This window comes from Myxocyprinus asiaticus, chromosome 21, assembly GCF_019703515.2.
Source record: "Myxocyprinus asiaticus isolate MX2 ecotype Aquarium Trade chromosome 21, UBuf_Myxa_2, whole genome shotgun sequence".
Classification (NCBI taxonomy): Eukaryota; Metazoa; Chordata; class Actinopteri; order Cypriniformes; family Catostomidae; genus Myxocyprinus; species Myxocyprinus asiaticus.
The window spans coordinates 920,001-932,500 of NC_059364.1; the positions used below are offsets into that span (position 1 = coordinate 920,001).

At 36.1% G+C, this 12,500-nt stretch overlaps 2 protein-coding genes across 2 annotated transcripts in view; one reads left to right on the top strand and one right to left on the bottom strand.

Annotated features, from left to right (window-relative positions):
- The window catches only part of LOC127411940 (serum response factor-like), an 896,621-nt gene that overhangs the window by 210,788 nt on the left and 673,333 nt on the right, over positions 1–12,500 (top strand). The window lies entirely within an intron of this gene.
- Positions 1–12,500, bottom strand: part of LOC127411955 (serine/threonine-protein kinase 32C-like) — a 136,215-nt gene that overhangs the window by 61,847 nt on the left and 61,868 nt on the right. The gene's annotated exons all lie outside the window — the stretch shown is intronic.

The window sequence follows — 12,500 nt, forward strand, 5'->3', positions numbered from 1 at the left end:
TATACATATGGATATTCATGTGTTTGCTGATTGTGCTGATACAATAATAATTTGAAAGTAGTTAGAATTATTTTAAATAGTTTGTAAAGAAATGCAATTATGTTTTTATCTGCCAAAAGTTTTTAGAACCGATCGCCTATACAGAATGCAAAAATATGTCTTAGTCTTTCCTTCCTGGGACAGTGTGTGCCAACCTTAATTAAATCCCACATGCAATGGGACTTTTAACTATAAACAAACCTGGGACTCTTATTTTGAAATGTATGTGCTTCACGATTTACAGCTGCTCTAGGGAAATAAAATATGCACTTTTACAATCATCTACAACATGTTAGAATATAAACATCTTAAAGCAAGCAACAGTAGTCGTCATCAGCGATCGCTTTGCAGCACGCAGCGCACGCATTTATTTAGTTAAATCATAGCGTTTTAAAGTTTAATAATAATCATATTAGGCCATATCGTGATTCCTGTCTTTCCATCCCCAAATTTAAGACCTCTTTAAATGATAATTAAGACTTTTGTTATGCCATTTAAGATATTTAAGACAATATACAACCTTACATTTGAGAAAACTGAATTTAAGACATTTTAGGACTTTTTAAGGACCCGCAGGATCCCAGTGAGACACTTACAATGGAAGTCAATAGGGTAAATTTTTGGAGGGTTTATAGAAAGAAATGTGAAGCTTATAATTTTTATAAAAGCATTTACATTACTTCTGTTTGAACTCATGTATTATGTGAGCTGTAAAAATGTTTAAATAATTGTTTTTATAATTGTTGTAGGGTTTGCGGCGTTATGTCGTCATGGCAACAAAGTAGTACAATTGTCTCTAACTTTCCACAGATGCGGTTAGTAAGTGATTTTATGACAGTAAAATCATGTTAACACACATATTGTTTATGTCTTGTGTCTATACTTTTAAAACAGTGAGTATTTTAATGTTTGCAGATTGACCCCATTGACTTCCATTGTAAGTGTCTCACTGGAACACACATTTAAAGAAAAGAAAATACATTTTTGTGATTATCAACATTATGCCACAAATGCTGTCGATTGATCTTAACTTGTATTAAACCCGGAATATTCCTTTAACTGTATAATGTTCACATTACAAATCTGCTGAAACACAGCCTTCTCCTCCTTTTCTGTGATGCTGCACAGCGTTTTTTTATTTGTATAACAATATGTATCACAATAATATGACCATAATGCTATCTAGGAAACAGTGGCAAAGTAAAGTGTATTAAAATCATTGCGATATTCATGATATTGCTTAATTTTATATTGACAGCAATCATTGGGATTATATTGTGAATATTCAATATATCACCCAGCTCTAAGTTTAGCTAAATAAAACTTAACATCACTGTTTTTGTCGCATTGTATCATTTCCATCCACTTTTCGCGCCATTTTGTTTTCAACAAATGGAAAATTTGTGAAATTTGCTGTCTTCTGCCTGTTTCCATTCAAATGGCCTTTTATCGATAAAAATGGTGTGCGTGATGACCTCATGCCTAAAAAAAAAAACACTTTGTCGCATAAGTTTTGGTTTATCGCTAAATAAATCTGTCCTTAAGCCGTTTCCAAACAGAAATGTGTGTTTATTACTAATTGTGCACCTTTCGCCTCCCAGATGTCCCTAATTTCCCCCCAAAGTCTTTGTAAAATGGGGAGAGTATTGAGACAATTCATTGAAATTAGCCAGCTTGCTGTCATTTTAAATTCACAAATAAATGCAATCAGAAGACGAGGAATTGCAATCAAAAGGGAGCAGTTGCCCTTCTGATAGGACTGTAATATCGGTCCTGATGTTGCACCTATCGCAGGTTGCCACCAGTTACGACCCAAAAGCGAATCATCATGACCCTGTTCAAGCTGGGAACCTGCACCAAGTATTGGAGGAAACTTTCAGTCTTAGTATCAGGAACATCCATCGATGTGTATATGCTGTGTGCACAGCTATTATAGAAACATTGATGCAGTGTAATATCAGTGTTTATGATACATTCCTGATATTCAAGAGGCTATTTTGAACAATCATCTAATCTAAAGCATCGCCATCTCAACTGCATTATGTCCCGCATATTTGTCCAGCAACTTTTAATGACCAACTGAACTTGATTGTCATCTCAAATTAATTTTAGTGTCATAATGCAATTTACATTTTCTGAAGAAGCTCATCAAATGCGATCCAAGGTAAAGAGGGTTAGATTTTAAATATTTAAACGTTAAAAAATGTTCAAAAGCTCGTTTTCTGAAAGTGAACTCAGCATTGGACAAATAGTTCTGATAGTTTATAGTCTGGAAAAAAGTCTAGAACATTCAGTCATTCAGACGACTTTATTCGTCTACAGAACAGGGTACGGCTAATTTAATATAGGCAAGTATATAGGCCTAACAATATTGTTTATTCGTTTGGTAATTTATTTTTTTAATTTAACGCTTTATTCATTTGGTAATTTATTTAATTTAATACAGGGAATTTTGCCGGCATTCTTTCAAAAGTATAAACAATAATTTAATAGAATTGGGCTCTATGTTAGTGTTACAAAAAAGCACACTGAAGCTTTTCTCCAGTATTGTGTATTTATTTTTAATTTAAATAAATACACAAATTATATGTTTTTGTATTGTGGGTTAATTCCGTGACTGCCGTCTATTATTTTGAATGGTGTGGAAAAGCAACTTTAATAAATTAACGGATGTCTACTAGCGGTTAAATTAATCACAAACAGTGGCCATTCATTTGTTCTCCTTGCACTTGTTGATGACCGGTGCATGATACGAGATATTTGTGTTGGCACTCCTGGAAGTGTCATGTTTGCAGTATCAGATCTATATGCCGTTAAGATCAATCCATAATCACATACAATAAATTGGCTTTCAAGTATGTATACCTTGTCATCATGATTAACACAGGCTCATAATTTGGGGTAAATTCGGTCATGTGACACTATGTTTTTGCATTAATGCCAATTTTCTCGACAAAAAGTGTTCAGTACATTTGACACAGAGTTTTAGAGTTAAATGGCAAAATATTATGTCGACACTTGTGAAATTGTAGCGATACTTTGCGTTTCCATCAGCTATATTTTGATGCGCTAAAACTTTTTTCGCAAAAAACCTTTGGATGGAAACTTAGTTATTCTGTATTAGTTTTGTACTTTTTGTCAGTATCTTGTAGTTTACCTACATATTTACAATAATAATTGACTCATCATTTAGAGTAACTGAAGATACAAAGTAGTTTCCCAAACACTGAGTTTTACACCAAAACTAGTGTGTGTTCAATGTGTAGGCCACAATAATTAGAACAACATAAGGTCATCATATTCCATCAAGGATAGGTTTGCATCCCATTAATATCCTGCATGCCTCATTTGGCACACTGCACAAAATGTCAGAGGTCAAAGGTCATTAATGAGCACATAATCTGCATTAAAATCTCATTAAACAATAATCAAGCGTGTGAGTGATGTGAAACAGAAATTAAAGGTCAAGTACAGTCAGGAGTGGGGCAGTGGAGGTCAGGACAGGTCATATGAGTATCTCTCATGACATCGTCATTATCATTATTAATGCTGCAGTTCTGCTCATGTGTCAAAGAGAAAGCCATGAACAGTCCGGAAGAGCTGAAATGAGTTTTGGACAAAGAAAGAAGTGGGCGTTCTCGTTTAGAATGAGAACAGGAGAAGATTATCGGCCTGACATACTGCACTGCGCTGGGTTACATCATTCAGCCATTACACCTCATCTGCAGGACAAGATCACAAGATATTGTGATATGTGTCCTAAGTTTAGCTCGTTATTTGCATGCAATGGGAAGAAAACTGGTTGGATTTTATTCCAAATACATGTCTCCAGAAACACTCTCTATTGCTCATTTCTCTTATTAAATTTCCTTCTGCGTTTACTCTTCTGGTTTACAGTCTGTTTTCGCATTTTTATTTTACATTCAACACCTCATAACACCTGTAAATGTTAACATGAGTGACAAACATCACATGCTGAAAAAAGAGGAGCGAGTGAACCCAAATCGAACTGAAGATGATACATGCTATCATATATCTGACACGTCTGAGCACAGATACCACACGATCAATAACTGTCTGATGCTAAATCTGCGAAATAATCAGAGCCATTAAAACTGTATTCACCGAGATTGAGCAGATATTTAACAGAACTCACACTGCATCTGTTGTGAAAATAAATCTGTTTAAATCTGACATCATACAGTAAACTGAGGCTTAACTTCATGGTAATAGGGTGATGTACCATGGTAAAAACTAGTCAACTTCATGGTACTGAAAATCCAATGCTGATACAAAATAAACTTAAATGTACTTCTCTGGGCACGTTATACTACTGTGTGTGCAGACCTCATACAAACACTGACACTAATTAAGGATGGGATGATATGGTTCTCTCATGATTCGGTTCAATATACGATATGAGGTTCATGTTTCGATATAATCTCGATTCGATATAATAACACTTAACACTGAAAAAATGTTTGAGCAAAATGCTCATTATAATTTCTCATAAAAATAAAGATCTTTAATACATAATATAAATGCTCAGTTTAAATAATAAGAGTTTCTCTTTAAGAAAAGATCCCAAACAAATCAGCTTTCAGAAATAGTGAGATACATTCAGTCTGATCAGATGCAGAACAAATAGAACTGAACAAAACCTGTCCTGAAAAAAGTATGTGAAAGTGTGTTTTTTATTTTTTAATAATTTGTCATCATTATTATAATCACGTTTTAACTTTGTAAAAATAAAAAAAATCTACATTCTATGAATTAATATTATATCATCTTTATCATTCATTTGTATAAGAAATGCTAAAAAGGTTACTGTCACTTTAAGAGTTCAACGAGCGGCTGACAGTGTTCCGCTTCAGCGAACATCAACGAGAATCTCTCGGTTTCTTTAGCGCATCCATGATGTGTGAGATTAAAATTAATATTACTTTTGATTTTTTTAACTGACTGTAAAGAACAGAAAGGATATAATCCTCATGTGACCCCGCGTCCACATGCGTGGACATTGTATTTTGACTTCGCTATATGCATAATTTAAATGTATAAAAACTGACTGAATACTGTTCATAAGACTCTAGACTGTCATTTAAGGGTTAAACTTCTGCCGCACCGAGTCACGTGACACAACAACATGATGTTGATTTCCTTGAAGCGCTTCTACATGTGCAGCGCCAACAAAAGTGCCTCTGGTAAGAAATCTCGTTAAGGTTTTTCATTGAAACCTGTTTGGTTGTAAAGAGTAGAGTCTCTAGTTTCATTTGATACACCGCTTTAAAAGATCTGTTCATTTATCGCTCGTCAGCGCCCTGATAAACATGATGTCCACATACGTGTACACTGGCACCACATTTCCTCAAAAGTAGAAAAAACATGTTCGTTATTTTGAATAACTTTAACACATCTGTGGGACATTTATCTTCATTTTAATATACATTTTATTATATTTTATTTTGTTATCTCTGTGCAATATGATTCTATTCATTAACATTAGTAAATGCATTCCTATATTTACTGTACATTATCACACTGAGAATAAATGTATTCATGCAAAAACTGGAAAATGTGTCTTTCAGAGGCTTTATATGGAGTTAGGATGAAAATAAGGTGCATTTCAAACTGTTCTGAGACCAGTGCAGACAGACAGCACACTGGAGGTTAAGTCATGCACTAAATAGGGAGCAAGGGAGCATCCTATAGCTCTCTATGCAGTTAAGTGCATTCACTCCTAAAATCTGATCAAAAGTTCAGTTTCAGGCTGCAGATGATGTTTGGATCACTCAACATGTTTGACAGACATGTGACAATGATAATCAGTACATAGATTCAGAATTTATAATGTATCATTTTATTTTAACATGATTGACAGTGATTGGATGATGCTGGACATTACTTTGAATCTGAATTAATTATGCTAATTTCTGATGTAATGTCTGTAACATGAATAATCAACACTCCTGGAAACATCATAAACAATTTGATGAAAAAAATCGGACTTTCTATAGCTTAAAATTTCACTACGTAGTCTCGCTGTGCATATCTGTATGTGGACATAAATTTTTAGGAAAATGCCCGAAATTTTGATCCGAGATCAGACCCTAGTAACATTGTCAGGGTCAATCCCGAGATGTGCCTGTGTGAACAAAAGCAGAGCCGGTACTGTGAAGAGTGTGTCATAGTGATGACGTATTTATCATGCGAAGGAGAAAGTTTGTGTGCAGAAAATAGGTTTAACAGTTTCACGGTGTACTGCGGTTAAAAAAACATACGGCTGTCATAAACCATTGCCCTTTTTTTTTTTTTTTTATATATACAAGTAAAGAAATTAACGTTTCCATTTTAAATATTAGTTATATAAATAAAAACAATCGGCTACATTTACAGCTTCACCAACCTGACGTGATTAAAAAAAAAAAAAGAATTTAATTCAGAGCACAGCACACCGAATGTCGGAAAATGAATTTATTGCTATTTTCCAACACATTAGGTTCCAAATCATTCATTTCTGTTTTTCTCCCAAATATAGCTTTTTATTTTTTATTTTAAAACTTGTAGAAATCATGATCGAAAAGATGACTTTTACTGAAAATGATTTTTTTTTTAAATAAAATTGTTCTATTATTTAATATTAATAATATTGCAATTCACATTGATGCCGTAATTTATTATTATTTTTATTTATTTTTTAGACAGTTATCACTTTCACTCTTTATTGTCCTTGGGAGGCATTTCAATTGGTAGACAACAGCCAATAACACAAAAACAATTAACATCGAACAAAACAAAAATGATCTTATGAGCTAATTATAAAAGAAGGCCTAACTGCTGGAATAAAATCAATAAAATTGGCTATCATGTAAATCTCATACAGGGACCGTGGAGCTACTCGCCATCCAAGCAGACGATGAAATTAACCATGTCATTTGTTTACAAGAGGATGAAAGAGCGGGCTTCTCGACAGACGCTTCACATTAGATGTCACATCGTGATGCCACTTTGTTCTTTATGATTGTTCCGGGATGTGTGTGAATGTGAGCACAGATTACGGTAAAGATCTTGCAGTGTAAATGAACAAATTTAGCAGTCCCAGAACAGTTGCCGGAACTACTTTCCCGGGATTAATACCGGGATCTCTGTGTGAAAGGGGCTTGTGATGGACACACATTACACGGAGGATATTATCTGCTTTAATCTCGAGCACTTTTCATCAAAACAAGAATTTCCAGGTATTCCAGTACTTACATTTCTAAAAGTTAAATTCAAGCACTTTAATGACCTTGTGTGAACCCTGTAAACAGTGTAGATAAAAGACAGAGTAGTGGTAAAATCAAGTGATAGAGAGATTATGATGTTTTTCATTTGTGATCACATGGACAGAAAACAATATTGCAAATTTCGAAATATCGAGTAATGCCATGATATGGCTCATAATTTTTTGGTTCGTGATAAATCGAAATTTGATATATTGTCCCATCCCTACAAATTAACCTGACAAGACATGGATAAAGAGACAAAACAGCAAGAACTACAACATGAAACACAACAAGAAATTTCGAAATAAAGGACGTACTGTAAAACAAAACTACAAACACTAGACAAAATGTCATAATGAAACCTGGACAAAAAAACAAAAAAAAAAAAACATGGCAAAACATGTGACCATAACAGATGTTACACCTATAATACACCTCTGTCATGTTAACACTAAGACAAAGCCTTGTTTATAAAAGTTTTAAAGATTTGAGGTTTAAAGGTTATACAGGCCTCATAGTGAAACAGACCGAAAGTCAGACAGACAGTGCATTACTTACTGGTTGCTAGAGTATTTTGGTTGGTTTCTAGGCACTGATAGGGTGTTCTAGTTGGTTGCTAAGGTATTCTAGCTTGATGCTGTGGTGTTCTGGCTTGTTGCAAAAGTGCTTTGTTTGGTTGCTAGGCATTGCTAGTGTGATGTAGCTGATTGCTGGGGTGTTCTTACAAGTTGCAGGGGTGTTTTGTTTGGTTGCTAGGCATCACTAGGGTGTTTTAGCTGGTTGCAAGTGTGTTCTGCCTGGTTGCTAGGGTGTTTTGGTTGGTTGCTAGGTATTGATAGGGTGTTATAGTTGGTTGCTAAGGTATTCTAGCTTGATGCTGTGGTGTTCTGGCTTGTTGCAAAAGTGCTTTGTTTGGTTGCTAGGCATTGCTAGTGTGATGTAGCTGATTGCTAAGGTGTTCTAGTTGGTTGCAGGGGTGTTTTGTTTGGTTGCTAGGCATTGCTAGGGTGTTTTAGCCTGTTGCAAGTGTGTTCTGCCTGGTTGCTAGGGTGTTTTGGTTGGTTGCTAGGCATTGATAGGGTGTTCTAGTTGGTTACTGAGGTATTCTAGCTTGTTGCTGGGGTGTTCTGGCTTATTGCTAGGGTGCTTTGGTTGGTTGCTTGGCATTGCTAGGCTGATGTAGCTGATTGCTAGGGTGTTCTGGCTGGTTGCAAGGGTGTTTTGTTTGGTTGCTAGGCATTGCTAGGGTGTTTTAGCCTGTTGCAAGTGTGTTCTGCTTGGTTGCTAGGGTGTTTTGGTTGATTGATAGTCACTGATAGGGTGTTCTAGTTGGTTGCTAGTGTATTCTAGCTTGTTGCTAGGGTGTTTTGGATTGTTACTTGGGTGTTTGTTTGGTTGCTAGGCATTGCTAAGGTGATCTAGCTGCTTTCTAAGGTCTCCTAGCTGGTCGCTAGGGTGTTTAGCTTGGTTGAAAGGCAGAGGCCACAATCACGTCCTTTAGCACTTTATCTGAGACAAACTAAATTATCTAGCTGAAATTGCCTTCAAAATATCCAATTAAACAGTGTTTTCCTGAACTTTAGAATAGCCTTTAAGGCCTGAAAACAGAATGACAGCAGTGTTTTTACCTCATAGACACAGTTTGGTGGCTGAAAACACTGAAATTGTTTCTAATTGCATCAACTTTGATCCAGCGGTGACTATGAGATTCACAGAGGACACCTGCAATATAAACCTGCCCACAGGCCACATCACCAATAACTGAGATAAACACACAGTATCTGAGCATCACCCTCACAGATCAGCACACACTGACAACTTATCAACGCTGCAAAACAAAATAAAAACAACATTCAACAAACAGAAACCGATGGCATTCTATTGAGACAGGAAATCCAGAGGGGAAATATACTGTAAATCATAAATATAATGTAAATAGTATGTATATTTCAGTAGTGTCTGTGTATTAATTATACACTATAATTAAATGATTTTCAATGCATGAATCAATGGTAATTTATTGACTAAAGATAATCTCATTAATATCACCTTTATCTCTCTAAATGCTCATACACAGCACAATCAAGAAAATTAAACTCATGCTGGCTGTGTTTTATTGTTAAATATTCATTAAACTGCCTGACATAGACACTAGCGGTCGAAACATTGTCTTTTCAATTATATTAAATTACATGGGAGCATTTATAGCAGTGTGCCGTTCTTTTCTTATTTCATAAATATTCATTATGAACACCTGTGATTCTGCTTCAACACACATTAAAGAGGCCAGTTAAAGGTCAGTTGTTGGCTGTGCAGAAACACTGATGCCTGTTTTATGGTGATATTTATAGTGGCTATAAAAAGTATGTGAACCCTTTGTTATTAGCTGGTTTTCTGCATTAATTGGTCATAAAATGTGATCTCATCTTCATCAAACTCACAAGTATAGACAAACACAATGTGCTTAAGCTAACAACATACAAACAATTATAATATTTCATGTCTTTATTGAACACATCCCATTAAACATTCACAGTGCTGTGGAAAAAGTATGTGAACCCTTGGAGTTAATAACTGGTCGATCCTCCTTTGGCAGTAATGTCCTCAATCAAGTGTTTCTGGTATCTGCGGATTAGACCTGCACAACGTTCAGAAGGAATTTTGGACCATTCTTCCTTACAGAACTGCTTCAGCTCAGACATATTCTTAGGATGTCTGGTGTGAACGGCTCTCCTGAGGTCATTCCACAGCATCTCTATTGGGTTAAGTTCTGGACTCTGACTGGGACTCTCCAAAAGGTGGATTTTCTTTTTTTGAAGCCATTCTGTAGCGGATTTACTTCGATGTTTAGGGTCATTGTCCTGCTGCATCACCCAACTTCTACTGAGCTTCAGCTGGTGCACAGACACCCTGACATTATCCTGTAGGATATCTTGATAAACTTGGGAATTCATTTTTCCCTCGATGATGGCAAGCGGTCCAGGCCCCGAAACAGCAAAGCAGCCCCAAATCATGATGCTCCCTCCACTGTACTTCACCGTTGGGATGATGTTTTCATGTTGGTATGTGGTGCCCTTTACATAAATACATAGTGCTGCATGTTCTTCCCAAACAATTCAACCTTAGTTTCATCAGTCCAAAAAACATTTTCCCAGTAGCTTTGTGGAGGTCAAGATGGTCTTTGGCAAACTTCAGGCATGCAGCAATGTTTTTGTTGGAAAGCAGCAGCTTCCTTCATGATGTCCTGCCATGAACACCATACCTGTTTAATGTTTTCCGTATAGTAGACTCATGAACAGAGATGTTAACCAGTTCCAATGATTCCTTCAAGTCTTTATCTGTCACTCTAGGATTCTTTTTTACCTCATTGAGCATTTTGCAGTGTGTCCTTTGAGTCATCTTGGCTGGACAGCCACTTCTAGAGAGAGTACCTATAGTACTAAATCATCTCCATTTATAGACAGTTTATCTAACTGTGGACAGATGAATATCTAAACTCTTCGAGATAACTTTGTAACCCTTTCACAGTTTTATGCAAAGCAACAATTCTTGATCGTAGGTCTTCTGAGATCTCTGTTTTATGATGCATGGTCCACCTCAGCAGATGCTTCTTGTGAATAGCAAACTCAAAATGTTTGAGTGCTTTTTATAAGTCAAAGTATCTCTAACCCACACCTCCAATCTTGTTTCATTAATTGGATGCCAGGTTTGCCAACTCCTGACTCAAATTAGCTTTTATTGATGTAATTAGCCTAGGGGTTCACATACTTTTCCACAGCACTGTGAATGTTTAATGGGATGTGTTCAATAAAGACATGAAAAATTGAACTGAACTGAATTGTTTGTATGTTGTTATCTTAAGCACATTGTGTTTGTCTATTCTTGTGACTTTGATGAAGATGAGATCACATTTTATGACCAATTAATGCATAAAACCAACTAATTCCAAAGGGTTCAGATAATATCTTCTTGCCACTGTAGGTGTTTCTGTAGTGATGAAATCTGATCAACATTACTGAGGAAGACGTGCTTTTCAGAAATATCACAATAATGTTCACTGTAGTTTCAACTACCATCATGATCACACAGGAAGTCGGCATGCTGTTTCCGAAAGTTCCGGTACCCTAGGATTGGCAACAGTATGCCGACTCACTGACATGCCCTATCTCCCATCGGACATATTTGGAACGGCTCAACAACAGTTAATTTCCCTCGTGGCACGACTGGTAGCACGTTGCGTCAGTTGCATGGGAGACTACAGTTCAATCCCCATTCAAACAAGGAAATAATCACGTTTGTATAAACAATCACGAGCATGATAGGGAGGTTGCATTTTTATCCCTAACATTACATTTTGTCTCTACTAATGGTTATGGTTAGATTTGGTTTTTGATTGGGGGGGTACATTAAATAAAATAAGCATTTCTCTTCACTGTTTTACACCCTGTTCAGCTGAAAACAATTCTTTTTACACCTCTCCTGGATATAAATGGATGTCACACTTGTTTATATGCTCTGAAACACTTACCGCTTTAGCCTCTGGGGGCAGTGTTTTCAAATTCGGTCAACGTATACCGATTTCGGCTAAAGAAAAATCGGCACACACTTGCCGAATTTTATGTGAGATCAGGCTGCACCTGCATATCACTGTAACAAGTCACTATCTTCATCAACATCTATAACACAAGATACAAAAAATTAATGAATACTTGTTTCCAGAAAATATCTTGAATGAAGTTGATTTTTCAAATAGTTGTTCTTGTTTCAAGCCTAAATCTAACAAAAGTAAGGTTTATGCTTGAAACAAGAAAAAAAAAGGTTTGCCAAAAGGGTAAGACAAATACAGACAGTCTTATTATCTTACACAACTTTGCTTTTCATGTATACATACTATCTTGTTGTAAAGATGTTTAGATATTATTACTGGAAAATAAGACTAAAACACTGATTAAGTAAGGGATTTTTATCAGTGCTCTGCTCATCTTCCCGTAAGGACATTGAGAGAGGACGGTCAAGCGGATCGATCCATTGAATCCTCACAGTGCTTTGTGTGAGTCATGCTGTGATGCTGAAAGCTGCTGTTTGTGTCAGATAATCCGGCACACAGAGGAAAAACCATAAAAACACCTTCCCACTTTCAGCTATCAGCTCTCTTTTGTAAGCTTACAGAAGCCAAGTGTTTTTCAGAAGAGAGAT